Below are 27,083 nucleotides of genomic sequence, written 5' to 3' on the forward strand. Positions count from 1 at the left end.
TGAGAACATCTGATGTAAAAAGAGTTCATCCATATCTTCAGTCTGTCCAGGTGGTCTATGGTAAACACCTAAAATAGTGTCCTTTCTGTTCTTTTCTGTATTCTTACCCAAACAGTTAATGCAGAGCTAGCATTTTCTGGAGCTTGGATCTATGTGGAGATAAACGTTTTCCTAATATACAATGCAACGCCTCCTCCACTCTTGTTAATCCTGTTTCTAATAAATAAGTTGTAGCCTTCAGGGTTTATATTCCAATCATGTGTATCATCCCACCAAGTTTCAGTGATGCCTATGACATCATATCTCCTTGTGTTAACAGTTGCAATTCTCATTGTTTGTTTCTCATGCTCTGTGCATTTGTATAGACACATTTTAGCTTGTAGTTGGTTTCTCTTGCTCCTCTATTTTCATTCAGAGTTTTGTTGTATTTGTCCTTTATTTCCACTTCGAACATCAGGGTTTTCAAAATACTTCATTAGCTGCATATACTTTCCCGGCCTTATATTTCCCATCTCATATTGCTGTAATTTAAAGCTTTCCTGAAGAGTGTAGCAAGATGTCTACCAAATATGTGTTTTACTGTTATCGTAAGAAGTAACCCATCTCTAGCAAGTAGTCACTCATACAGGTAATTCACTCCATGGTCCGGAAACTCAAAGCGTTGCGCGCGGCACCATCGATGTAGCCAATTGTTCACCTGTAGAATCCTGTTCAATGTTCTTGGCCCATGTCCTTCCACTGGGAGGATGGATGAGAAGACTACCTGCGGTTCTAGTTCCTTCACTTTCCAGCCTAGGTCTTCAAAGTCTCTGCATATAATTTCCAGGTCAATATTTTGCTGCGTCATTTGTTTCTATGTGTATTAGTAGACGTGGGTGGTCGTCTGTAGCACTGAAGACTCTTGATACCCTATCAGACACATCTTTGATTTGGGCACTTGGAAGACAGGACACTTCTTGTGAGGTAATGTCCGGTTGGCAGATAGCAGCTTCTGTTCCTCTCGGTAGGGAATCCCCCACAACCAACACAGTCCTTTTCTTCACTACAGCGCTGCTTTTTCTCCCTTCAAGAGTGTTCTGATTTCTTACTGGAGTGTTCTTTGTGCGCAAAGCACTGTTTTGACGTACACCTTCATACTTGTCCTGCGTGAGAGCCTGGTAGCGGTTCTCCAGCGGTATGGGTGCTGACTGTCTCCTCATCCTCCTGCGTCTTTGGGTCACATGCCTCCATTTCTTTTCTTCTGCAGGTACATTGAAAGGTGCTTCTCTTCAAACATTCTGAATAGTTATTTCTACTCTGTCATTAGCTTCTGCAGGAACACTGAAAAGTTCTTCTCTTACAGCATTCTGAAGAACAGGCTTTCCGAAATTTATTTGTTTTGTACAAAAGCCTTTATTGCTTCAAGACGCCTCCTGCATATAGAAAGTTGTGGCAGGTATTGCTCAGGTGTGATTTTTGGCCCATTCTTCCACGCAATCTTCAAATCCTTAGGCTGTGTGCAAAAGTGCGTAATTGCAGCGGAAATTTCCGCTGCAATTCCGCAACTCCCTGCCGCGGGAAATACGCATGCGGAATTCCCACGAAAAACTAGCGTTTTGCAAGCGTAATTAGAAAACTGATTGACAGGTTGGTCACACTTGTCATAAAATGTTTTACAAGTGTGAGCAACTTTTTACTATTGAGGCTGCCTATGCAGCATCAATAGTAAAAAGATCTAATGTTAAAAATAATTAAAAAAAAATTAAAATTCGTGATTCTCACATTGCCTTGCGACAATGACCCCAGATGACGTAGCATCTCGCAAGACCGCTAAGTCATCACAGGTCATTATCGCAAGGCATCGCTGGGAACGGGACTTGCCGGGAGCTTCGTTGAGGCCTTGGAACGCTGCGGGGGCTGCCGGAAGGTGAGAATATCACAATTTTTTATTTTAATTCTTTTTTTTTTTTTACAGGAATGTGGTACTCAGGGCCTGGAGGACAGTCTCCTCTCCTCAAGACCCTGGGTACCTTACGCACATTTCTGCATACTTTGTGCATGGTGGGCATAGCCACATGTGGAAAGTAAGCGGATCAATGCATTCCTATGTGTGCGGAATCCCCAGCGAAAAAACGCGGCAAAAACACACAAAATCCATAATGTGTGCACATAGCCTTAAGATTCCATGGGCTCCTTCTATGAACTCTGAGCTTTAGTTACCTCCTTGAATTGTTATTGAATTCAGGGAAGGTGATTGGCTGGACCATTCTAGTAGATATTTTTTCTTCTGAAAAAAATTGAGTTTCCTTAGCTATGTGTTTGGGATCATTGTCTTGCTGAAATATCCACCCTCGTTTCATCATCACCCTGGTACATGGCAGCAGATTTTTATCAAGAATGTCACTGTACATTTGTCCATTCATCCATCATAAGAAATTTGCCAGTGCCATATGCTGAAAAACAGCCCCAACCATGATGTTCCCACCTCCAAACTTCACTGTTGGTATGGTTTTCTGGAGTGATATTCAGTGTCTTTTTGCCTCCAAATATGTTGTGTATTATGACTTCCAAAGAGTTAAGTTTTGGTCTCATCTGACTAGACTATATTCTCACAGTATTTCACAGGCTTGTCAAAATACTGTCGAGCAAGCATTAAACACACTTGAACATGATTTTTGTTCACCAATGGAGTCTTGTGTGTTGAGCGTGCATACAGGCATTGGGAGTTGAGTGCTTTTTTTTTTTTTTTTTTAAAAAACAATTGTACCTGCTGATTTCAGGTCTTTCTATAGCTTTTCACAGGTGGCTCTTGGCTCTTGAACAGCTCTTCTCATAATTATTTTCACTCATCTGTCTGAAATCCTGCAGGGAACACCTGGTTGTGGCCGGTTTATGGTGAAATGATGATCTTTCCGCTTCAGGATTATGGCCCCAACAGTGCAAATTGGAACTTTCAGTAGTTTAACAATTATTTTGTAACCAATCTCATCAGTATGTTTTGCATCAATAAGGCTGCAAAGGTCTTGAGACAGCTCACAAGTATTACCCATCATGAGATGTTTCTTGTCTTGCACCTTGGTAATGAGAAACCTTTTGGCCATCAGTTGAACCAGCTGATATTATTTTTCACTCAGTGGCAAGATTGCTTTGTAATTACTGATAGATTTTTTTCATGACTTTCCATGGCTTTTTGCGCCTTTTGTTTTCATGTATTCAGTACCTTTTCCCTATGTCATTTCTCGTTGTTACACATAACTTATTTTTTGGACAACTATGGTTTGACTTATTTGCTTGTGTTGATTGGAAGGGTTGTTACCGACATCTGGTGAGAACTTCATGTCAACAGCATCTTTTAAAAAATGTATTTACTTTGAAAATTGGTGACGTGTTCAATACTTATTTCACCTTCTGTATATATCCACACATAGGATATGTGAACACCTTGTAGAAGTTGCCATTAGATTGAAACCCAGAGAGCAGAAAGGCAATTGCTAACCACTGAGCCATCCTGGCTCTTTGTCACTAGCTATTTTTGAACATTCAAAAATTGTTATAATATTTACTTTTCCTAAAGTGTTGTGGCAATTGAAGATGTTTCCCAGATTAGAAAAGTTTCTTCTTGTCCCATGTGTTATATATGGTATTGCAGGTCCACCCCATTTACTATAATGAAACAGATACAACTCATGGGCAACTGGGGGTGAATTTTATAGGTGTTAATGAATTGTTAAGGTATCAAAGGTTCTGATACATAAAGGGATAACTAAAATCAGAATGAATTGCTTCTAGTTTGTAATTTCTGTACTAGCCTCATGCTCAGGTGTCTCCTTTTCTCTACCTAGAGCACAGTGTCTGAGAGTCATATGGGCGCTCTGCCGGTACACACATGTTCTGCTCTTGCTGCCGTCTGCAGTTAATCTCCTGTGCTTTGCATATCTCGGTGGACCTCAATTAATTGACAGTTTTCCACATTTACAAGGTGACACTGCTCGGTCCCTGTTGGTTTCAATTGTAAGTATAATTGTATTGCAGTCCCTTAAGGGCCTGTCACACTAAGCGATATCGGTAGCAATATCGCTGTAATGTTACTAGTTTTTGTGACGTTATAGCGATATTGCTAGCGATATCGCTATGTCTGATACTTACCTCCGACCGCTCCCCCGCTGGTTATTGCTGATCGCGCGAGAACTTCCTGCTGGCGCCGACGAGCGACGCGTGGACGCGGGCGGGAAGACGTCAGGATCGCCTCGTCTGACAGGTAAGTAGCGACTCCCGACCCCTGCGATGTCGCTGGTGAGATCTGCCTGTGTGGCAGCTCACTAGCGACCACTTAGCGATGCATTAGCGATCCTGACCGCGTCATATCGCTGGTCGGGATTGCTGGTGCATCGTTAAGTGTGACAGTACCTTTAGTGAGGACTCTACTGAACTTTGCGTTAACCACAAAAGAATCATGTATTGCTGTTTTATCCGTTAAAGGTGTCATTTTTAATGTTATAATCATAATGGATTCAGCTACAAAGTGGGTATGAAAAGAACTGCAATTGAGAGGGGTTGTCCCCTTTCAGAAAACTTTTTTCCATAGGTTCAGTGCATTGTATACATTTATCTGTCATGACCATAAGTGTTTTGACCCTTGTAATTGTTCCAGAAAGTAAAGTATTTCTCCTAGAAAATAATTGGAAATGTTTTGAAATTTACATGTTTATTTCCTTTGTCTGTGTTGGAAGTACACAAAAAAAAACAGACAAAAAAGGCCAACCTGACATAATTTCACACAAAACCCCCAATATTGGCCAGTCAAAATTGTTGACACCTTTCCAAAATTGTGTGTAAACAACTTTTGTTTCAAGCATGTGATACTCATTGAAGTTTACCTGTGGCAAGTAACAGGTGTGGGCAATATGAAAATCACACCTGGAACCACATAAAAAGGGAAGAAGTTGGCTCAATCTTTGCATTGTATGCCATTGTGTGCCACACTAAGCATGGAGAACAGAAACAGAAGAGAACTGATGAAAAATATCAACTATCTCAAGGTTACAAGTCCATCTCCAGAGAAGTTGAGGTTCCTTTGTCCATGGTGCGCAATAGAATCAAGAGGTTTACAAATGACAACCCATGGCACTGTAGCTTATTTCCCTGTACATGGGCATCAGAGAAAAATTGAGGAAAGGTTGCAACACAGGATAGTCCGTATGGTAGATAAGTGGCCCAATCAAGTTCCAAAGAAATTCAAGCAGTACTTTAGGATGTCCTTAATCCAACATATAAGAGGTAACTACATTAAGGTATTTGAAGACAGGTTATCTTGACTTATAATGTAAGTTAAAGTAAGTATATCTTGTGAGGAATGTTACTGACTCACAAAGAGACTGGGTTACCCATGGTGGAATTCAATGTAGTGAAATTTACAGAATCATTTTATATGGGAAGGAATCCATGTAGATAAATTTACAAAGTGCAAGTGCATATGATGAAAAATGGAGACTTAAATCAGTGGGAAGGCACCCAGTTTTAGCCCAGGTAAGATAGTCTCAGTAGATTCTACAGCCGCTCACATAAATTAGTATTCTAATACTCAGTGATTGATTGCAGTGTTGTCAACGTGACGTCAACGCTGCAGCTAAATAACAAAGATAGAACAAGGACGACGCGGAGAGGCAGCGCTGGACCTTGGGAGGGTGTGTAAAGAAGAGTATTTGTTTTACAACAGACTTAGCGTCTGGAGAAAAGTTTTCTAAAAACAAAATGGCAGTATCGCAGCCATTACAACATCCACAGATTAGTAGTGAGGTGTAACCTGTGAAAAAAGGGGAAATATTGCTACTATCTAAGCGTAGTATGAACAATTGTAAAACCAGAATGAGGTGAGAAAAAGGCTTGTGGAGCTGTGTAAACAGGCACAACTCTGAAAAGAGCGAATATCCAAAGATGATTCCCTGTGGTGGCTTGCTGCCGGCGTGGTTACCATGGACAATTCCTTGAAAAGGTTCCAATGTGCAGTAAATACCAAGGTTCCATAAATGTAGACTAATAATCTTGTATTGATAAAATTCCTCTAACATAGCATTGCTAGAGAATGTGAAAAATGTACTAAAACTGTAATAAAAGCACGACGCGTTTCGCCTATCCAACCTTCATCAGGTGTGTTCCTAGTATGATCCATAGAGCCTCTTTATAACTTTCTCTAGTATTGAAGGTGGGCGGACTGATTAATCACTTTACTAATTATTAAATCTCACTCCATTCGCCATCCCCCTATTTACCTGTGTTTAGTAGGAGGTGATACACCACCCCACACGAGCTGCGGCAAGAATGCTGTGAGGCACGTACAATCACCAACTGAGCAAGGATTGAACATAGAATATTCAACACTAATTGCATTACAAATTACGATTTTTGCTGGTGTTGAATATACTATGACCAGTTGTTGTTGTGTTTTTAGCACATTTTTTGTCACGTTTTTCACATTTTCTAGCAATGTTATGTTACGAGATTTTTAGCAATAAAAGATTTTTAGTATATGTTTTTGGATCCTTGGCATTACAGGTGGTAGTGACCTTCTTCTTGGCTTTTTCATCCTTTCCAACATCCACATATTGATGTCCTGGTCGCTCATTTTTCGGTGTAGGGCTATGTGCACACAGAACATTTCACATTGTAGGAATAGACTGCAGCAAATGCCGCTGTGAGTGTAGTTAGGAGATGTCGTGGTTACACGGATTGCAAGGGGTGACAGCTGCAGCATACATACATTGGCCAGCTGTGGCTTCCACAGCTCCACGGCGTGTGCATGAGACTTCTTAAAATCATATACACAATGCTGCTACGATAATAAGTTTTGCGTTTTCCATACGGGAATCTGTACAGAATATCTGTTGCGAGTGCACCTGTGTGCATTTACCCTAACTATACGGCAGCCCCCCTTCTGTCAGTCATCACTCATTCTTTATTAATAGAGCCTCCAGCAGACTATTATCCTGCAGTATTTGCTCTACATGCATCTGTTACCAGCATCTGTCAGTGTACTCGGCATTAAGCTAGCGCTGGCTGCCGCGAAGAGCGTGGTTCATAAACGACAGGTCCTATCGGCATCAAGTCATGAGAAAGCCAGCAATACAACTGTGTATGAGTGAAAGGACTGGAGTACACCACTTAAAGGGGTTGTCTGACAGATTAAAAATTATCTTCAGAGGACTAAATTGGTGTAAAAAATAATAACAGTAGGTAAGGGAAACTCTCACGCGGCCGATATGATGGGGACATTTTGGCAATTTTCCCATTAATATGAATAGCGCTTGCAGGATACGCGATGCTTGCTGCAGAAACAGCCAAAGAGCCAAACAGTGCGGCCGAAATGTCGCCCCCCATGATGGCCAATCAAAGTACGATTTTGTTTCACAGTTGTGTGGCCTTTGGCAGTGTCGGTCAGGCAGGAGGAGTATCGTAAGGCTCAGATCTGGCTGCTATGCACTGCCGACTTGGCTGCTGAACCAGAGTCCTCTGAATCTTTTTGCAAAATAAAGCTTTTTATTTGTTTGTTCATATCATGATCTGTCAGAATTTTTTTTTTTTTTGTAATATTTTGCAGTTTTCACACTGGAGATTCTTTTTGGTGTTCTTTTAAAGATCCACATGTTCATTACCAGTGATACTCTCACATAGACCCTACATTTTGTACTCCAGCACCTAATGGTTAATCCTATCTAATCACCTGTCATTGTAATCCTGTCTCTGGTGATAATGAAACTGCTGAAAACTCTTCCTGAAAGAAGAGGATGTTTGAGTCTACATGTCCACAATTGCCAGTATGATAATTGCACAATTTATACATTTTTTTTGTTGTCTTATTACAGATGCGATATGAAAAAAATGGCTAGAGTTTTTAAGAAGTATATTTTACACAGAAAAAACTGTTTTAAACATTAAGTACATTTCTGATTATCCATTCAATATGCCGTGTATTTTTGTTATAGGAAATCCCTCTATGCCAATGCATCAGTCAAATTGTTACTGTGCAGTACTTTGTATGCCGAGCTATAAAAGAGCAGTAACTTCAATATATCAGTCCTGTTCTGCATGAATACACATCCCATTTTCATTCCAGTGTTAACAATATGCCAACTACCTGAAGAAGCCTGAATATATTAAGAACACATCATGCTACGTGTATTCAGTGACCTTGGAAAATCCCCAAATGCCTTGTGGGCTCATCTCCGTATCGCCAGCTTTCTTGCATTACTAGTAGTTTCTTTTTATTAAACCTAAGTGGTGGATTTCTCCTAAACATTTATCTGTAACCATGTAAATTAAAGTAGTCCTACTATAACCTGACAACTTACGGGTAATAGGATGCAGAGTGTTGTAGTTATAACTTTTATGCAGAAGCTGTAGACAACATGATCACTAGAACATGACTTCAGGTGGGTGAGAGAGACCCATGATTATATTGTTTACATGTTTCTGTACTTTTGCTTTGGATGTGAACGGAGAAAACTCAGTACACCTGGGGTATGTGCACATAACGTCTTAATTTGGACAGCAGAATGATCTACTTCTTCTTACCTGGTGTCTCCAGTATTAGATCAGGCAGACATGGTGGACAGCAGTGGGAGCAGCCTCTTCTTGCCTCCGCCCCATTAGTATCTCAAGTGTTAGATCAGATCGATTGGGTGGACATCAGTGCGAGCAGCCTCTTCTTACCTGGTATCTCCAGTATTAGATCAGGCAGTCATGGTGGACAGCAGTGTGAGCAGCCTCTTCTTACCTGGTATCTCCAGTATTAGATCAGGCAGTCATGGTGGACAGCAGTGTGAGAAGCCTCTTCTTACCTGGTATCTCCAGTATTAGATCAGGCAGTCATGGTGGACAGCAGTGTGAGCAGCCTCTTCATACTTGAACACTCCAGGTATCTTTAGTATTAGATCAGAAAGACAGGGTGGACAGCCTCTTAACTTAACACTTCAGGTATCACCAGCCTTCCCGGAATCACATGCGTCGACTATCCTCACATCCTCTCCTATCGGCAGCCTGCTTCCCCCTATATAAGCCACTGGTACTCCATGTCTGACACACCCTGATGAAGGAAAAAGGTTCCGAAATGTATGTCGGGGCGTGCACCGCACAGTGACCATTACACACCCAGGTAATCTATTTTGTTGCAGCTCTCAGTACTTATTCTCAATCTTGTCATTTCCCACATCTACTGGCTCTGCATCCCCTATCCACATAATTAGAATCTCTATAAGATATATTGTGATTATGTTTTGGAATGTGTTGCACCTGCTCTATTTACAATTCGCTCAGTTTATAGTTAGCCAATTTATTGTGACCCTTGAATATTGTTTTACAATCACTCACATTTTCATTATTGATCAGTTCTGTAATTATTCCTTATGTAATTAGCACATGCACTTTTTTTGAGATTTGTTGTGATCACTCAATGCAATTACTAATCAATAGAGATGAGCAAATTTGTTCGGATTTTATCCCCGAATCGGATTTTGACATATTCGGGTCATATTCGAACACTATTTGTGCTGAATGTTTATCTTATGATTGGTTCTGAACATATTGGGTAATTTCTACTCCCATTGACTCTAATGACATTCGGCAGTGTTCGCCGAATATTGCAAAAACAATATTCGCTTCCGATCGTATTCGGAACCAAATCCGAACAAATTCGCTTATCTATATTCATCAACAATTTTTAATTTGGTCTGCATTTATTCATATTTTTTGCACGTGCACTTGTTGAGTGATTTTTTTCTAGTGTGTTTTCTAGTGATTTTTCTCTGATATATTTCAGTCTTAGCCACTTTTTGCACATTTCATAATTTCTCTGATAATTTCCTGATACACGTTCACTTTTATATCAGCATTTCTGGTCATACTAACTGAGTATTATAGTCTGTTTTTCTGTGAGCTCTCAGATAGTTTTTGTCATTGTATTTTTATTACTATTTTGTATATAAACCTGGTGTGTTGGGTTTTAATTTAATTTAACGTTCTCTTATTTAATTGAATATAATATATTATTACATATATTATCATTTTGTGTAATCATGTACTTTATCTGTGTGGGCACGTCTTTTGCCTGTAGTGTTACATTTTACTACCCTCACTAATAAAGACATTTTAGCCTGGCTTTTAATTGTCCTCTTTCTTCCTTGACCTTTGTTCGGTCCCCTTCTTCTTTGGTCTTACACTAATTTCCAAATGGTCTGTAATTTTTCCTTATAACGGCAGATATATATCACTCACTGTCTGTCTGACTCACTACAATACTTTTACGAATTGCGATATATATCCATTGCTGCGTTAAATACGTGTTTTAAATTAGTATTAGATCAGACAGACAGGAGGAACAGTAGTATGAGCAGCCTCTTCTAACCACAGCATTCCAGATATCTTCAGTGTTAGATCAGGTAGACAGGGTGGACAGTAGTATGAGCAGCCTCTTCTAACCACAGCATTCCAGATATCTTCAGTGTTAGATCAGGTAGACAGGGTGGACAGTAGTATGAGCAGCCTCTTCTTACCTCAGCACTCCAGATATCTTCAGTATTAGATCAGATTGACAGGGTGGACAGTAGTATGAGCAGTGTCTTCTTAAGGCCCCGTCACACACAGATTTTGTGACGCCACAGCGATCTCGCCAGCGAGATCGCTGTGTGTGACGGGGATCAGCAACCGGCCCACCTGCCGGGTATCGCTGATCGTGCTCGATTGTCCTGGGCCATTTTTCGATTGCTGGTCTCCTGCTGGCCAGTACGCATCGCTGCGTGTGGCAGCGAGCGACCAGCGGCGCTGGTTTCTAATGTAAACATCGGGTATCCAGGAGCCGCGGCTCCTAGATACCCGATGTTTACATTAGAAACCAATGTCCAGCGTCGCTGGTCCTGATCACTGGAGGGGCTGTCTTAGAAACATAGAATCATAGAGTTGGAAGGGACCTCCTGGGCCATCTGGTCTAACCCCCTGCTCAAAGCAGGATTCGCTAAATCATCCCAGTCAGATGTCTGTCCAGCCTCTGTTTGAAGACTTCCATTGAAGGAGAACTCACTACTTCTCGTGCCAGCTTGTTCCACTCATTGATCACTAACTGTCAAAAAGTTTTTTCTAATATCTAATCTGTCTCCTCCCATTCAGTTTCATCCCATTGCTTCTAGTCTTTCCTTGTGCAAATGAGAATAAAGTTGATCCTTCTACAATGTGACAGCCCTTTAGATATTTGTTGACCGCTATTAAGTCTCCTCTCAGTCTTCTCTTTTGCAAACTAAACATTCCCAAATCCTGTAACCTTTCCTCATAAGACAGGGTTTGCAGACCGGTCACCATTCTGGTCGCTCTTTTCTGAACTTGCTCCAGTTTGTTGATGTCTTTTTTAAAATGTGGTGCCCAAAACTGGACACAATATTCCAGATGAGGTCTGACCAAAGAGGAGTAGAGGGAAATAATGACTTGATCTAGACTGTATGCTTCTGTTAATACATCCTAGAATTGCATTTGCCTTTTTTGCTGCTGCATCACACTGTTGACTCATATTCAGTCTGTGATCTATTAGTATACCCAAGTCTTTTTCACATGTGCTGTTGCTTAGCCCTATTCCTCCCATTCTGTATATGCTTTTTTCATTTTTATTGCCCAGATGTAGTACTTTGCATTTTTCCCTGTTAAAAACCATTCTGTTAGTTGCTGCCCACTTCTCCAGTTTATTTATATCTTTTTGAATCCTCTCTCTCTCTTCTCTAGTATTAGCTATCCCTCCTAGCTTTGTGTCATCAGCAAATTTAATCAGTTTACCCTCAATTCCTTCATCTAAATCATTGATAAAGATGTTGAACAATACAGAGCCCAGGACAGAGCCCTGTGGTACCCCACTTGAGACATTCTTCCAACTGGATGTGCAGCCATTTACAACCACTCTTTGGGTCCGATCATTAAGCCAGTTATGAATCCACCTAACAGTTGCCTTGTCCATTCCATACTTAGTCATTTTTTCAATAAGGATTGTATGAGATACTTTGTCAAATGCTTTGCTGAAGTCAAGATATACTATATCTACAGCATTTCCTTGATCCACCCAATCAGTGATTCCGCCATAGAAGGAAATTAAGTTAGTCTGACATGACTTATTAGTTACAAACCCATGCTGACTGTTTAATCACTTCATTCTTATCCAGGTACTGACATACATGTTGTTTAATAATTTGTTCAAAGATCTTTCCTGGTATAGAAGTCAGACTCACGGGCCTATAGTTGCCTGGGTCCACCTTCTTCCCCTTTTTGAAGATAGGAACAACATTTGCTCTTCTCCAGTCTTCTGGGACTTCTGTTCTCCAAGAATTTTCAAAGATTATGGAGAGGGGTTCAAAAATTTCTTCTGCTATCTCCTTCAGTACTCTGGGGTGTAATTCATCTGGACCTGGAGACTTGAATTAATTTAGGTTAGCTAAGTGTTTCCTCACTATCTTTCTGTTTATAGATATCCTGGATTCTTCTATTCCCTTAATAGGACAGTGAAGAACAGTTGATGTTACATTTCCTTTCTGAGAGAAAACAGATGCAAAATAGGAATTTAAAAGTTCGGCCTTCTCAACATCCTGTCTTACCATTTCATCATTTTCATCCTGTAAAAATCCTATAGCATCTTTGACTTTTCTTTTACTTTTGACATATCCCCAAAATCCTTTATTATTGCTTTTGACATCTCTTGCAAGCCTCAATTCATTTTCAGCTTTAGATAATCTGATTTGTGCCCTGCAGGTTCTGCAGACAGCATTATATTCTTCTTTAGATATGTCTCCCTCTTTCCATTTTATAAACATTTTTTTCTTCCTTTTTAGCATGTGCTTAAGTTCTGTGTTCATCCATCCTGGTTTCCTTAACAGCTCACCAGCGATCAGCCTAACGATGTCCCAGCGATCCCATCATGTCGGATCATTGGTGGGATCGCTGGGACATCGTTATGTGTAACGGGGTCTTTACCTCAGCACTCCAGATATCTCCAGTATTAGATCAGATAGACAGGGTGGACAGCAGTGTGAGCAGTCTCTTCTTATCTCATCTCTCCAGGTATCTCCGTATTAGATCACATTGACAGGGTGGACAGCAGTGTGAACAGTCCCTTCTTATCTCATCTTTCCAGGTATCTCCAGTATTAGATCAGATAGGGTGGACAGCAGTGTGAGCAGCCTCTTCTTATCTCAGCTTCCTATTGTACATACTCACAGGCACCTCACATTCTAGGACAGGTTTCTATTAATACAGAAGGAAGACTGACATTTTGATCTACTAGGGTGGTTTACCTTACTAACGCAAATACGGTATGTATGATTAACTTGTCAAAGGGATTTAAGAATTAATTTATAATGACATTTTTCTTTAATTTTTTATTATTCCTGGAAAATCCTTTTTAACATTGAACAGCAATATCAACTCGACGAAATGATGAAAGTGGTTGGTTGCCTTTTTTTTTTTTTTTTGGAAGCTATGATTATTGTCTTCTCTATGTTAACAGAGATCTGACAGCAGGTTTTTGCCATGAAATCTGAGAGTACCATAATGTGGGAACAGAGTCCCTTATTACATTACTGGAATCAGGGTCTCTGTCCCTACCGCACACTGCTGTCGAGTTACATAGCAAAAACCTACTAACACATTTCCTTTAAGAAATCGTTTATCAGTTTATATTTACAGTAATCATCGTAGCATGAGTTATTGATTGCTTGACTTTACGAGATTTTGGCTGTTGCTGCTAGAACACTGTTTAATTTTCTTCCAGATTTTAATGATTAACACTTCCCCCATGGGTGTCCAGACCCCTATATAGTCGTCTTCATGTTTTCCATGTGTAAGGGGAAATGCAGAATTACTGCCGACTTCACCCTCCTGTAATCTACTAAATGACTGTAATGGAAATGTTAACATTTAACTTTGCAGGGTTGGGTGTTATTCCATTACTTCAAAACAATACACGTTTCCAATATTTGTTTTGGCAACAGCACGTCTTTCTTTTTATGGTTACCCGGCTAATAGGAAACACGTTCTGTAAATGATTTAACAATCTGCTGAGATCGATGTGTAATTTTGCGTCAAAGTTAACAAACTTTTTGTTTTTTTTTTATATATTTATTTTATAGTTCCATATTGAGAAGCACCAAGTCCGCAGCACTCCGAAGAGAATCATACTGCAATCAGCAATCCGTAAGTAATTGGTTTGTTTTCTGACGAGTTCTTGTGCCTTATATTTTTCAGTCTTTTAAGTTTACTAAATGTGTTAAAATAATATAACAACCATTACTTAACTATTCAACCCTCTGATTCTGCAGTGCTGCTGCTCCTAACTTGAAAGACAATCTGTCAGCAGGTTTTTGCTATCCCATCTGAGAACACCACAATGTAGGGGCAGAGACCCTGACTCCTGACTCACTTATTGGTCTGCTTGTTACAGTTAAAATAAAAATTGCTATTTTATCAGCAGGAGATTATCACTCAGGACTACTTGCCTTGTGCCATGAAGTCCTTCTGCTCTGTTTAACCCTGGCTCCACCACTGATTAGCAACTTTTTATGTACACCTTAATTTTTTTAGAAAGCGTACAATTAGGGGTGTGAGTGGTGTTATATAAAGTTAAACCTTCAGAGAACTGATAGATATACACCAGAAAAAGACAGGGATTTTTTAATTTAAAACTGCAGCAAACAGCCCAGTAAGTGATACATTGCTGGAATCTGGGCCTCTGCTCCTACATCATGCTACTCTCAGTTGGGGAAGCAAAAACCTGCTGACAGATTCATTTTAAAAGCTGTATTATCACTAATAGGGATTAGGGAACGTGAGCGGATAAGGTGTTGTCTGAGCATGCTCATGTGTTAACAGAGTGTTTTCTTCGTGCTCGAATAATATCTTTGCATCCCCACGCCTGCATGTCTCGTGGCTGTTTGTTAGGCAATCCCTGCGTGTATTGCGGCGGTCGAACAGTCGCGAGATATGCAGTCACGAAGATTCGAATATGTTATTCAAGCACTCCGAAGATACTCTTAACACAAGAGCATGCTCAGATAACACCTTATCTGATCACGTTTGCTCATCAATAATCATGAAGACTCCTCTATTTTATTAGTTGCAGTTATTCATTTAGAAATGGAAGGGGGTAATGATGACTTTTTCAAATGTCTTTGTGTCTGTGTGTGCCTCAGTAGAATATGGGTGCCTTTGATGGCAGTCTGTTTTCTGTGACAGGAGCGAGAAGAGGCCGTCAGGTTGGGTGCAGAGGCAGAGCTAAGCTTTAGATTGAATTCACACACGGCACACAGACACAACATTGACGGCATCCATTTGATCCACAGATAAATATACCTATTTATTGGTATAATATTTTTTTTAATATTTTTTTTTTTTTTTTAAAAACGGAACCTGTCAGCAGGATTGTGCACAGTAACCTACACACAGTGTCAGGTCGGCGCCGTTATTCTGATTACAAGGATACGTTGGTTGATGAAATCCGTCTTGTGGTTGTTGTTTAACACTAGAAGTCCCAGAGAGGGGTCATTTAACATTTCTACCTTTGGAACCCAGAGACAGGTGGAATGACCTGAAGGATTTTATCTAACATCCTATAATCCCCGTTTTTTTTATGTAATTAAGGCCACTACTGTCGCACCACAGGAGGTTGTTGTTTTCCATTGAGTTTAGCCTTTTAGTTTCTAGTTAGTTCTATTCAGTTTATTGTATTTGATAATATAAAGACTATACATATTGTATTTAGTTTTATTTGAGCAAAAAAGCACTGAATCAATGAATCATTTTTTATATATTTTAAACAGAGAATTAGAAATTTTAGAGAAAGGTACAGCTGTGAGTAATGACCAGAAGCATTGTGTCTAAGTCAAGAGGACAGAAATGTCAGTGTGAAAAATATACAAAAGAACAACTGTTATTTGTCTCCATGCTTTTTATTTTTGATATAAAAATAATAAAAAAATACAAGGACTAAAACAATTCCACACAAATTTACAATAGGCTGCAGTGGGGGCTGCATGTGTGTGTGTGAGTGGCATGTCCTTCTTGTGTGACTAGCATTTCAGCACTCACCGAGCAGTCTGTCTGCACTGTCGGAACATACCTGGCACTACCTGGGTATGTCCCTGGTACATTTGCCACACGTGTATTTGTAGCAGTCAACACATCTCTCAGTGGCACAATTGTTCGTGCGTCGATGGTTGACCTGACACTTCGCCCTTTTGCCAGGGCAGGGTGTGGAAGGTTGTTGCCGAAGGAGTTTCTCCTTGCGTGCCTTCTTTTCACTCACATGAGAGCCACCTAACTCTTTTGCAAGCTCATGAGCTCTCTTTTTTTGGCAGAGGAGGAGTCTCCTCATCTGCAAGATAAATAACGTCAAATTAACATTTTGTTTTGGTTCTAAATAAATAAGATAGGAAATAAAAATAGGTAATTTGAAAACTCTAACCTGAAGACAGCTCAGAGTCCAAATCCAGTTGAAGGACTATGTCTTCTCCATCTGAGTCACAAGGGTTGGTGTTGCTCAGGATCAGTTCCAATGCCAGTTGAGTGGTGAGCCTTCTCTGCATTTTGTTTCTTGTGAACATAATAGGTGAATCTGTCACCTATTTATCCCTCACAGCACAAAAGGCTGCATGCAAATTTGCTAAGGTGTTAGCAACCTTATGCATATCCCCCGCACAACAATGCAGCAGGGGGGTGGGCAGACACACTCAGGAGCAGCTTACATTTTTTTGCTCTTTTACAAGACCTTTGTTGAGGTGGATCAACACAATTAATTTGTTTTGTTTTTTGTCTGTCATTTTTAACCCACTTCTTTCACATCTTTTTTTAAAAGAAAAACAACTAAATTCTTTTAGAAAAACTTGAAAAATTGAAAGAGGTTGTATGTTTTGCAAACTATATGTACATTTGGCAAAATGACCAGCACAACATCACGGATCAGCAGCAAAAGGTCACATCTCTCCGAAAACACTTCATGTGTGCTTCAAAACAAAATGTGTGGTTTATACAAATTGTCAGTTCCCTCAAAATGCAAAGTCTCTTGACCTGTGTTTCACACAGTGTTTTGAGGATGAATTCAGCTCTACTCCCCCCCCCCTGCAGATTCCTTAGACAATGGCCACATTTACAAATGAAAGGATGCTAATTGGAGCCATCAGTCGGCAGTTCAGACTCATTTGACCCTCTTTCGGGACTTCAGGGGGAGCTCGAAATTTCTGGGACTTCTAGTGTTAATCTTTATGTTTAGTTTTGAGTTAATGATATGCTCGTGCTTCGGCGCGGTCTGTGGGGGGTCTACATGTGGTGCTCTGCTTACACATGCTTATGGTTTATGACCTGCCCCCTATTTTACTTACTACATAGAATATTGTGTGGGAAAAAAAAATTCACATTCATCAGGCAGGCGGTGGCACATCCGCTGTAGGATATGCTTGATAATTTGCATGTAATCATTTGATTACACTGTGCATAGGCAGGAAGCTGCCAATCAGTGGTAGTGGTGGGATTACACAGAGTAGGAGGACTACATGGCACAAGACAACTAGTCCTTAAGTGATCATTTCCTGCTAATTAAGCAGTGATTTTATTGAAATTACAACAAGCAGGCCGCTAAGTGACACATCGTTGAAATCAGGGTCTTCTATTGCACTCAGATTTAATAGAAAAAATCTGCTGAAAGATTTCCTTGACGTTATTCTCTGCTGGACGGCCCCTTCCGTTCCCCAAATGGTTTAAGCATAACATATATTAAAAGGCAAATGCAATTCTAGGATGTATTAACAGAAGCATACAGTCTAGATCACGTGAAGTCATTATTTCCCTCTACTCCTCTTTGGTCAGACCTCATCTGGAATACTGTGTCCAGTTTTGGGCACCACATTTTAAAAAAGACATCAACAAACTGGAGCAAGTTCAGAAAAGAGCGACCAGAATGGTGACCGGTCTGCAAACCCTGTCTTATGAGGAAAGGTTGCAGGATTTGGGAATGTTTAGTTTGCAAAAGAGAAGACTGAGAGGAGACTTAATAGCTGTCTACAAATATCTAAAGGGCTGTCACATTGTAGAAGGATCAACTTTATTCTCATTTGCACGAGGAAAGACTAGAAGCAATGGGATGAAACTGTTTTGACAGTTAGAGTGATCAATGAGTGGAACAAGCTGCCACGAGAAGTGGTGAGTTCTCCTTCAATGGAAGTCTTCAAACAGAGGCTGGACAGACATCTGACTGGGATGATTTAGCGAATCCTGCTTTGAGCAGGGGGTTGGACCAGATGGCCCAGGAGGTCCCTTCCAAATCTACGATTCTATGATTCATTCCGACTGGTGTAGTTCCAGCGAATGTGTGTGCTGTGTTCTCCTAGCTGTTGTGATTCGGTTAGGCATGTCACTACAGTTTCGGCATATAACCACTGACCTTGCTGAAGAGGCGACGATCCTGTAGGTGAGTTTGCACTGCTTATTTCATTTGGGGCACTGTAGAATTTAGGAAGATCATCCCCTGGAGAGAGCGGTGTCACAAACACACGAAACGCGCGTTGGGGTCTTGCCATCCGGCTCAGGGTCACCCATCCCTTGGTAAGCTTTGTTTATACCTATTAATTGTTTTATTCACTTGTTACTATGCATTCGTTACACACTGGGACAGGTCTGACCAGGATGTGCTTACTAATACTGCCCTGTATTATTGCCTTACCTATTATGTATGTTCATGGTGACTGTGTGTGACCCTGCTTTCTGGGTTTGTCTATGCAGCTTGCCACTTTACTTCATTACAATTTTAAACTAACACCCTAATAACATTTATATATTTTTACACTATGATAATCTGATACTCCTTATTCTCCTGTATTTAAATGAATTTAGGAAGGGATTACTGACCATTTTGCAGAGAAATAATGAAGTTTGTACACTTGTCAGCTATTTTTTGTAGCATTATTGTGCGCATAACGACCAAAAATCGCAGCGTTTTTCATGGGTTTGCATTTTTTATGCGCAATAAACTAGAGAAAAAATCCTTGGAAAATTCTTGCAACACACTCCACCAATGGGACAGCAGTGGGCGTGTCTTATGGAAATTCTTTATATAGCCCCTGTTTACACCTGAATTCTTCACATTTGCTTGCATTTGACTTGAGAAACATGGATCTGCGCTGGAAGAGTTTTTACTTTGACTTGGATCTGGACATGAGGACGGCTCAGGCTTATGCCATTGCATGCCATGAACAGAGGGAGAGAGGCAGCGAAGACGGCAGCAGCGGCGTATGTGGATACATCCCATTATTGAACTCCGGGAGAGCCGTGGAGCGTACCTCACCCTCTACAGCGAGCACCAGGCAAACCCGGAGAAATTTACGGATTATACCCGGATGACCCAAGAAACCTTTCACTGTTTGCTTTGTCGGGTAAAAGAAGTCATCCGGAGACAGGACACGCAGCTCCGGCGTGCGATTACTCCTGAGGAACGGCTCCTGGTCACATTAAGGTACGTAGTTTTCATAAACCAATGGCTGCTGATTTTTCTTGGTTGTGACATGTACTCTTCCAAATCTGGTAGAATTACAGTTCTGCCATGTCGTTAACTAATAAAAGCTGCGGTAATTTTTTCATGGCATGTATTGAACCAAAGGCTGCAGAATTTTTTTGGGGGGGTTTTTAATTAAACGTGTGTAAAAAAATTGCGTATACACAAATATTAATTATTGTTTTCTTTGTGTTACAGATTCCTGGATACTGGAGAGACCCTCTCGTCACTGCACTTCCAGTACCGGATTGGAATCTCCACGTTGTCTGGAATTGTAGCGGACACCTGCCGGGCTCTCTGGACCGTTCTTTGTCCCGAATTCATGCCCATGCCCACTGCAGCAAAGTGGTTGGAAATCGCCAAAAGATTCTGGACTGTATGCAATTTCCCAAACTGTTTAGGAGCGGTGGATGGGAAACACATCCAGATTATCAAGCCCAAAAGAACTGGCTCTGAGTTCTTCAACTATAAAAAGTACTTTTCTACTGTACTGATGGCCATTGCGGATGTAGACTGTAAGTTTATTGCAGTGGACATTGGGGCATTTGGCCGTGGGAATGACTCCCAGGCTTTTAAGACATCGGACATGGGCAGGAGGTTGTATGGCAACAACTTCGATTTCCCCATGCCACGGCCTCTTCCCAACACCGAAGGTCCGCCACAGCCATTTGTAATGGTTGGTGATGAAGCATTCCAGATGTGCCAAAACCTGCTCAAGCCCTACTCCAGCTGGAACTTGGACCTACAAAAAATAATTTTTAATTACAGGCTGACCAGGGCCAGAACAGTAGAGTGTGCATTTGGTATCCTTGTATCTAGCTGGCGCATTCTTGGCATAGCTATTAATCTGAAACTGGAAACATTGGATGAGGTGGTCAAGGCCTGTGTTGTTCTACATAATTTTGTAATTTCTCGAGAGCACCTGAACTTTGATCTTGATGATGTTGCTCCTAATCCTTTGCCAGAATTTAGAATCATAGAATCGTAGAGTTGGAAGGGACCTCCTGGGCCATCTGGTCCAACCCCCTGCTCAAAGCAGGATTCGCTAAATCATCCCAGTCAGATGTCTGTCCAGCCTCTGTTTGAAGACTTCCATTGAAGGAGAACTCACCACTTCTCGTGGCAGCTTGTTCCACTCATTGATCACTCTAACTGTCAAAACAGTTTCATCCCATTGCTTCTAGTCTTTCCTTGTGCAAATGAGAATAAATTTGATCCTTCTATAATGTGACAGCCCTTTAGATATTTGTAGACAGCTATTAAGTCTCCTCTCAGTCTTCTCTTTTGCAAACTAAACAATCCCAAATCCTGCAACCTTTCCTCATAAGACTGGGTTTGCAGACCGGTCACCATTCTGGTTGCTCTTTTCTGAACTTGCTCCAGTTTGTTGATGTCTTTTTTAAAATGTGGTGCCCAAAACTGGACACAATATTCCAGATGAGGTCTGACCAAAGAGGAGTAGAGGGAAATAATGACTTCACGTGATCTAGACTGTATGCTTCTGTTAATACATCCTAGAATTGCATTTGCCTTTTTTGCTGCTGCATCACACTGTGCTGTTGCTTAGGCCTATTCCTCCCATTCTGTATATGCTTTTTTCATTTTTATTGCCCAGATGTATTACTTTGCATTTTTCCCTGTTAAAAACCATTCTGTTAGTTGCTGCCCACTTCTCCAGTTTATTTATATCTTTTTGAATCCTCTCTCTCTCTTCTCTAGTATTAGCTATCCCTCCTAGCTTTGTGTCATCAGCAAATTTAATCAGTTTACCCTCAATTCCTTCATCTAAATCGTTGATAAAGATGTTGAACAATACAGGGCCCGGGACAGAGCCCTGTGGTACCCCACTTGAGACATTCTTCCAACTGGATGTGCAGCCATTTACGACCACTCTCTGGGTCCGATTACTAAGCCAGTTATGAATCCACCTAACAGTTGCCTTGTCCATTCCATACTTAGTCATTTTTTCAATAAGGATTGTATGAGATACTTTGTCAAATGCTTTGCTGAAGTCAAGATATACTATATCTACAGCATTTCCTTGATCCACCCAATCAGTGATTCCGTCATGGAAGGAAATTAAGTTAGTCTGACATGACTTATTAGTTACAAACCCATGCTGACTGTTTAATCACTTCATTCTTATCCAGGTATTGACATACATGTTGTTTAATAATTTGTTCAAAGATCTTTCCTGGTATAGAAGTCAGACTCGCCGGCCTATAGTTGCCTGGGTCCACCTTCTTCCCCTTTTTGAAGATAGGAACAACATATGCTCTTCTCCAGTCTTCTGGGACTTCTTCTGTTCTCCAAGAATTTTCAAAGATTATGGAGAGGGGTTCAACAATTTCTTCTGCTATCTCCTTCAGTACTCTGGGGTGTAATTCATCTGGACCTGGAGACTTGAATTCATTTAGGTTAGCTAAGTGTTTACACAGCACCCTCTCTGGTCATCCGTTGAAGTTGGCCAAATGAGGGACCAATTTACGGCCTATTTCAACTCCGATGTAGGACGGGTGGAATGGCAAGAGCAAATGGTCTAAAAAAATGTTATTGCATGTTGTTGGTATGTTAATAAAAAAACTGTTTTGGTACTTGTACTGAGTGCATTCTCTGTTTTTAGACTCCCAATACCATTAGCAAGTAGCCAGGTGTATCAGTGAATTTATGATGCTGTGTTTTGTGCATCATGAATTCACTAATACTCCTGAGTAGGTAACTCTCTACATTCGTGTAATATTGCACAGACTGGATACAGCAAGGTTCCCCAACTCCACTCCTCAAGGTCCACCAACAGATCATGTTGTAATGAAATAAAAAGAGGATTCCATACAACATGATCTGTTGGTGGCCCATGAGGATTGGAGTTGGGGAACCGTGCAACATTACAAGTATGTAGAGATTGCTGTGGAAAAGACAAGTCATGTAGATTGTTTTGTTTTTTTTAAACCAATCTATATGATTTGTCTTTTCCACAGCAATCTCTACATTCTTGTATATTGCACAGACTGGATCCACCAGGGTTCCCCAACTCCACTCCTCAAGGTCCACCAACAGATCATGTTGTAATGAAATAAAAAGAGGATTCCATACAACATGACCTGTTGGTGGCCCATGAGGACTGGAGTTGGGGAACCGTGCAATATTACAAGAATGTAGAGATTGCTGTGGAAAAGACAAGTCATGTAGATTTGTTGCGTTGACAACACATATCTCCAAGACTGACACAAGAAACGTCAGTAATGGAGATATCTGGTGGCAAAAACGCTAAGTGTACGGCGCAGTGTGTGTAGTTGGCTTTAGACACAGTAACCAATCCAGAGTTTGTGAAAGCACAAGTGCACATTTATTTTGTAACAAAAAAAATATATATTTTATTAGGAATGACGTTTGGGGGAAGTTTGGGATACTTTGGGTGTGTGGAGAGACGAGGAACGACTGGAGGTTGAGGAAGGGGTTCTAGGAGAAGGGGCGACGAAAGTACTGGGGGAAGGGAGCTCTGGAATGGACAAGGAAGAATGTTGAGAGACATTAGGAGGAGAGGGTGGATGGACTAACAAAGTTTTTTTTTTTTTTTTTCTTTTTCTTTGGCGCAGGAATATCCTGCCCGGACCGACTGGCAGCCTGTGAACGCCTTGCTTTTGTTGACCGCCTGGTGACGGTGGACTGTGGCGTTGCCCTGTAAAAAAGGGAATGCGGATCCCCACTTTGCTGCTCTGTGGTGGCGGTGGCGGTGCTGCTGGAAGTGGCAGTGGCGGTGCTCCTAGAAGGGGAGAAAGTTGGGTCGGTGGTCCGAGCAGGAGGCTGCCTGTCTGGGATCTCAGCCAAAGTTCTTTGTGGACACCGAGGAGGAGAATTGGTGGCGGTTATCTTTCCATGAGGAGTGGTGGTGGTGCTCCTTTGATGAGGAGTGGTGGTGGTGCTCCTTTGATGCGGACTGCTGCCGGTGCTCCTTAGATGAGGAGTGCTAGCGGTGCTCTTTTGCTGATGAGTGCTGGTGGTGCTCTGTTGCTGAGGAGTGCTGGCGGTGCTCTGTTGCTGAGGAGTGCTGGCGGTGCTCGGTTGCTGAGGAGTGCTGGCGGTGCTCGGTTGCTGAGGAGTGAGGAGTGCTGGCGGTGCTCCTTTGTTGTTGACTGGTGGTGTCAGTGGCCCAAGCAGGTTCTGTGGTGGTTTGGCTCCAAGCTGGTGGTGCTTTGGCAGTGGTGGTGCTCCATACAGGAGCAGCGCTTGACGTAGTAGTGGTGGCGGAGGAGTGTCCAGCAGCACTCAGACTTGGGGTGGTGTAGTGGTGTCCAGCTTCGCTGGGAATGCAGGTGGCCGTGCAGTGGTATGCAGCAGAAGTCGGTAGTGTGGTAAAAGCGAGTCAGCGGTGGAACTGTTGGAAATGATACTACTGACTGCTGAACATACCGATTCTGCTACATAGCCTGCAAGTAAGCAGTGTTGCAGGCCTGTAACACACTCAGCTGTTGCTCAGGATTAAGGTGTTCCGCCATGCCCTGTTCAATTTTAGTGAAAAAATGGTGCGCCGGTCTGTTGAGTTCGGCCTCCAGACGGTCAAGGCGCTGGTCGACAGAGTGGAAGCGGTGTTCCATGTGGTTAAAACCACGTTCCATCAGGGAAAAAACGCTTTCCATTCTGGCGGACAGCGCCTTGAGAGGCTGTCATTAAAGGCCTCGCTCAAGAGCATGAACTCGGGCATGACAGGCCTGTCCGAGGCCCTCTGCCGCTGGCAGGTAGTGCCCGCATAACCAGTGACAGAGACCTGGGACAGGGGAACACCTGATGGACCAGCTTCCTGGTCACCTGCTGTCTGTGTTGCTGACCTGCAAGATGCTTCCTGGCTGTCGGATAGCTGGGACGGGTCCGAGGTCGATCGATGAAGAACCGCTCCCGGGACAGGTTGCAGGGTGCTGCTCCAAGTGCTGTGGAAAGAAAGGGAAAACATTAGTATCATGTATTTACAAGAAGCATCACCTGTTGAATTGAAAAGCACATAGTAATAGCAAACCAAAAAAAAAAATACTTACGCTCTGCTGGCAAGGACCGGTCTCAGGAAAGCCAACTCTCGATAGTAGCGGTACTTTCTTCTGCGCCTTGCCGCAGAACCACTCCGAACCTGTCCCTCAGCACAAACATCAGTGTTGAAGCGGTCCTTCATCGAGCGCCAATGTTTGCGGATTTTGTTCACTGTTGGGAAAAAAAAAAAAATTATAAAATGCACTTAAGGCAACTTAATTATCAGCACTCACAACAGATTGAACTTTTCACTACAATATATCTTGCCAAAAAAGCACCAGCACCATGAGGACCATCAATCAATGCAGCAGTTGAAGACCAAAATCAATCACAGTGTGCCACATGGCATTGGGTGTTTTTAAGGCAAGAATATATCTTGCCAAAAAAGCACCAGCACCATGAGGACCATCAATCAATGCGGCAGTTGAAGACCAAAATCAATCACAGTGTGCCACATGGCATTGGGTGTTTTTAAGGCAAGAATATATCTTGCCAAAAAAACACCAGCACCATGAGGACCATCAATCAATGCAGCAGTTGAAGACCAAAATCAATCACAGTGTGCCACATGGCATTGGGTGTTTTTAAGGCAAGAATATATCTTGCCAAAAAAACACCAGCACCATCAGGACCATCAATCAATGCAGCAGTTGAAGACCAAAATCAATCACAGTGTGCCACATGGCATTGGGTGTTTTTAAGGCAAGAATATATCTTGCCAAAAAAACACCAGCACCATGAGGATCATCAATCAATGCGGCAGTTGAAGACCAAAATCAATCACAGTGTGCCACATGGCATTGGTGTTTTCAATGCAAGAATATATCTTGCCAAAAAAACACCAGCACCATCAGGACCATCAATCAATGCAGCAGTTGAAGACCAAAATCAATCACAGTGTGCCGCATGGCATTGGTGTTTTTAAGGCAAGAATATATCTTGCCAAAAAAACATCAGGACCATCAATCAGTGCGGCAGTTGAAGGCCAAAATCAATCACAGTGTGCCACATGGCATTGGTGTTATCAATGCAAGAATACAGTTGTGGCCAAAAGTATCGACACCCCTGCAATTCTGTCAGATAATACTCAGTTTCTTCCTGAAAACGATTGCAAACACATATTCTTTGGTATTATTATCTTCATTTAATTTGTCTTAAATGAAAAAACACAAAAAGAATTGTCCTAAAGCCAAATTGGATATAATTCCACACCAAACATAAAAAAGAGGGTGGACAAAAGTATTGGCACTGTTCGAAAAATCATGTGATGCTTCTCTAATTTATGTAATTAACAGCACCTGAAACTTACCTGTGGCACCTAACAGGTGTTGGCAATAAATAAATCACACTTGCAGCCAGTTGACATGGATTAAAGTTGACTCAACCTCTGTCCTGTGTCCTTGTGTGTACCACATTGAGCATCGAGAAAAGAAAGAAGACCAAAGAACTGTCTGAGGACTTGAGAAACCAAATTGTGAGGAAGCATGAGCAATCTCAAGGCTACAAGTCCATCTCCAAAGACCTGAATGTTCCTGTGTCTACCGTGCGCAGTGTCATCAAGAAGTTTAAAGCCCATGGCACTGTGGCTAACCTCCCTAGATGTGGACGGAAAAGAAAAATTGACAAGAGATTTCAATGCAAGATTGTGCGGATGTTGGATAAAGAACCTCGACTAACATCCAAACAAGTTCAAGCTGCCCTGCAGTCCGAGGGTACAACAATGTCAACCCGTACTATCCGTCGGCGTCTGAATGAAAAGGGACTGTATGGTAGGAAACCCAGGAAGACCCCACTTGTTACCCCGAGACATAAAAAAGCCAGGCTGGAGTTTGCCAAAATTTACCTGAAAAAGCCTAAAACGTTTTGGAACAATGTTCTCTGGTCAGATGAGACAAAAGTAGAGCTTTTTGGCAAAGGAATCAACATAGAGTTTACAAGAGAAAAAAGAGGCATTCAAAGAAAAGAACACGGTCCCTACAGTCAAACATGGCGGAGGTTCCCTGATGTTTTGGAGTTGCTTTGCTGCCTCTGGCACTGGACTGCTTGACCATGTGCATGGCATTATGAAGTCTGAAGACTACCAACAAATTTTGCAGCATAATGTAGGGCCCAGTGTGAGAAAGCTGGGTCTCCCTCAGAGGTCATGGGTCTTCCAGCAGAACAATGACCCAAAACACACTTCAAAAAGCACTAGAAAATGGTTTGAGAGAAAGCACTGGAGACTTCTAAGGTGGCCAGCAATGAGTCCAGACCTGAATCCCATAGAACACCTGTGGAGAGATCTTAAAATGGCAGTTTGGAGAAGGCACCCTTCAAATATCAGGGACCTGGAGCAATTTGCCAAAGAAGAATGGTCTAAAATTCCAGCAGAGGATTGTAAGAAACTCATTGATGGTTACCGGAAGCGGTTGGTCGCAGTTATTTTGGCTAAAGGTTGTGCAACCAAGTATTAGGCTGAGGGTGCAAATACTTTTGTCTGGCCCATTTTTGGAGTTTTGTGTGAAATGATCAATGTTTTGCTTTTTGCTTC

General features: G+C 41.7%; 1 protein-coding gene across 2 annotated transcripts in view; it reads left to right on the plus strand.

Annotated features, from left to right (window-relative positions):
• Positions 1-27,083, plus strand: part of SGMS1 (sphingomyelin synthase 1) — a 421,387-nt gene that overhangs the window by 102,686 nt on the left and 291,618 nt on the right. For both annotated transcript variants that reach the window (XM_073548229.1, XM_073548228.1), the window contains exon 2: positions 14,127-14,190. The gene's annotated coding sequence lies outside the window, so the exon portion shown is untranslated. The remainder of the gene's footprint in view (positions 1-14,126; positions 14,191-27,083) is intronic.

This window comes from Dendrobates tinctorius, unplaced genomic scaffold (genome assembly GCF_039654945.1).
Source record: "Dendrobates tinctorius isolate UK_male_01 unplaced genomic scaffold, ASM3965494v1 ptg000156l, whole genome shotgun sequence".
NCBI lineage: Eukaryota > Metazoa > Chordata > Amphibia > Anura > Dendrobatidae > Dendrobates > Dendrobates tinctorius.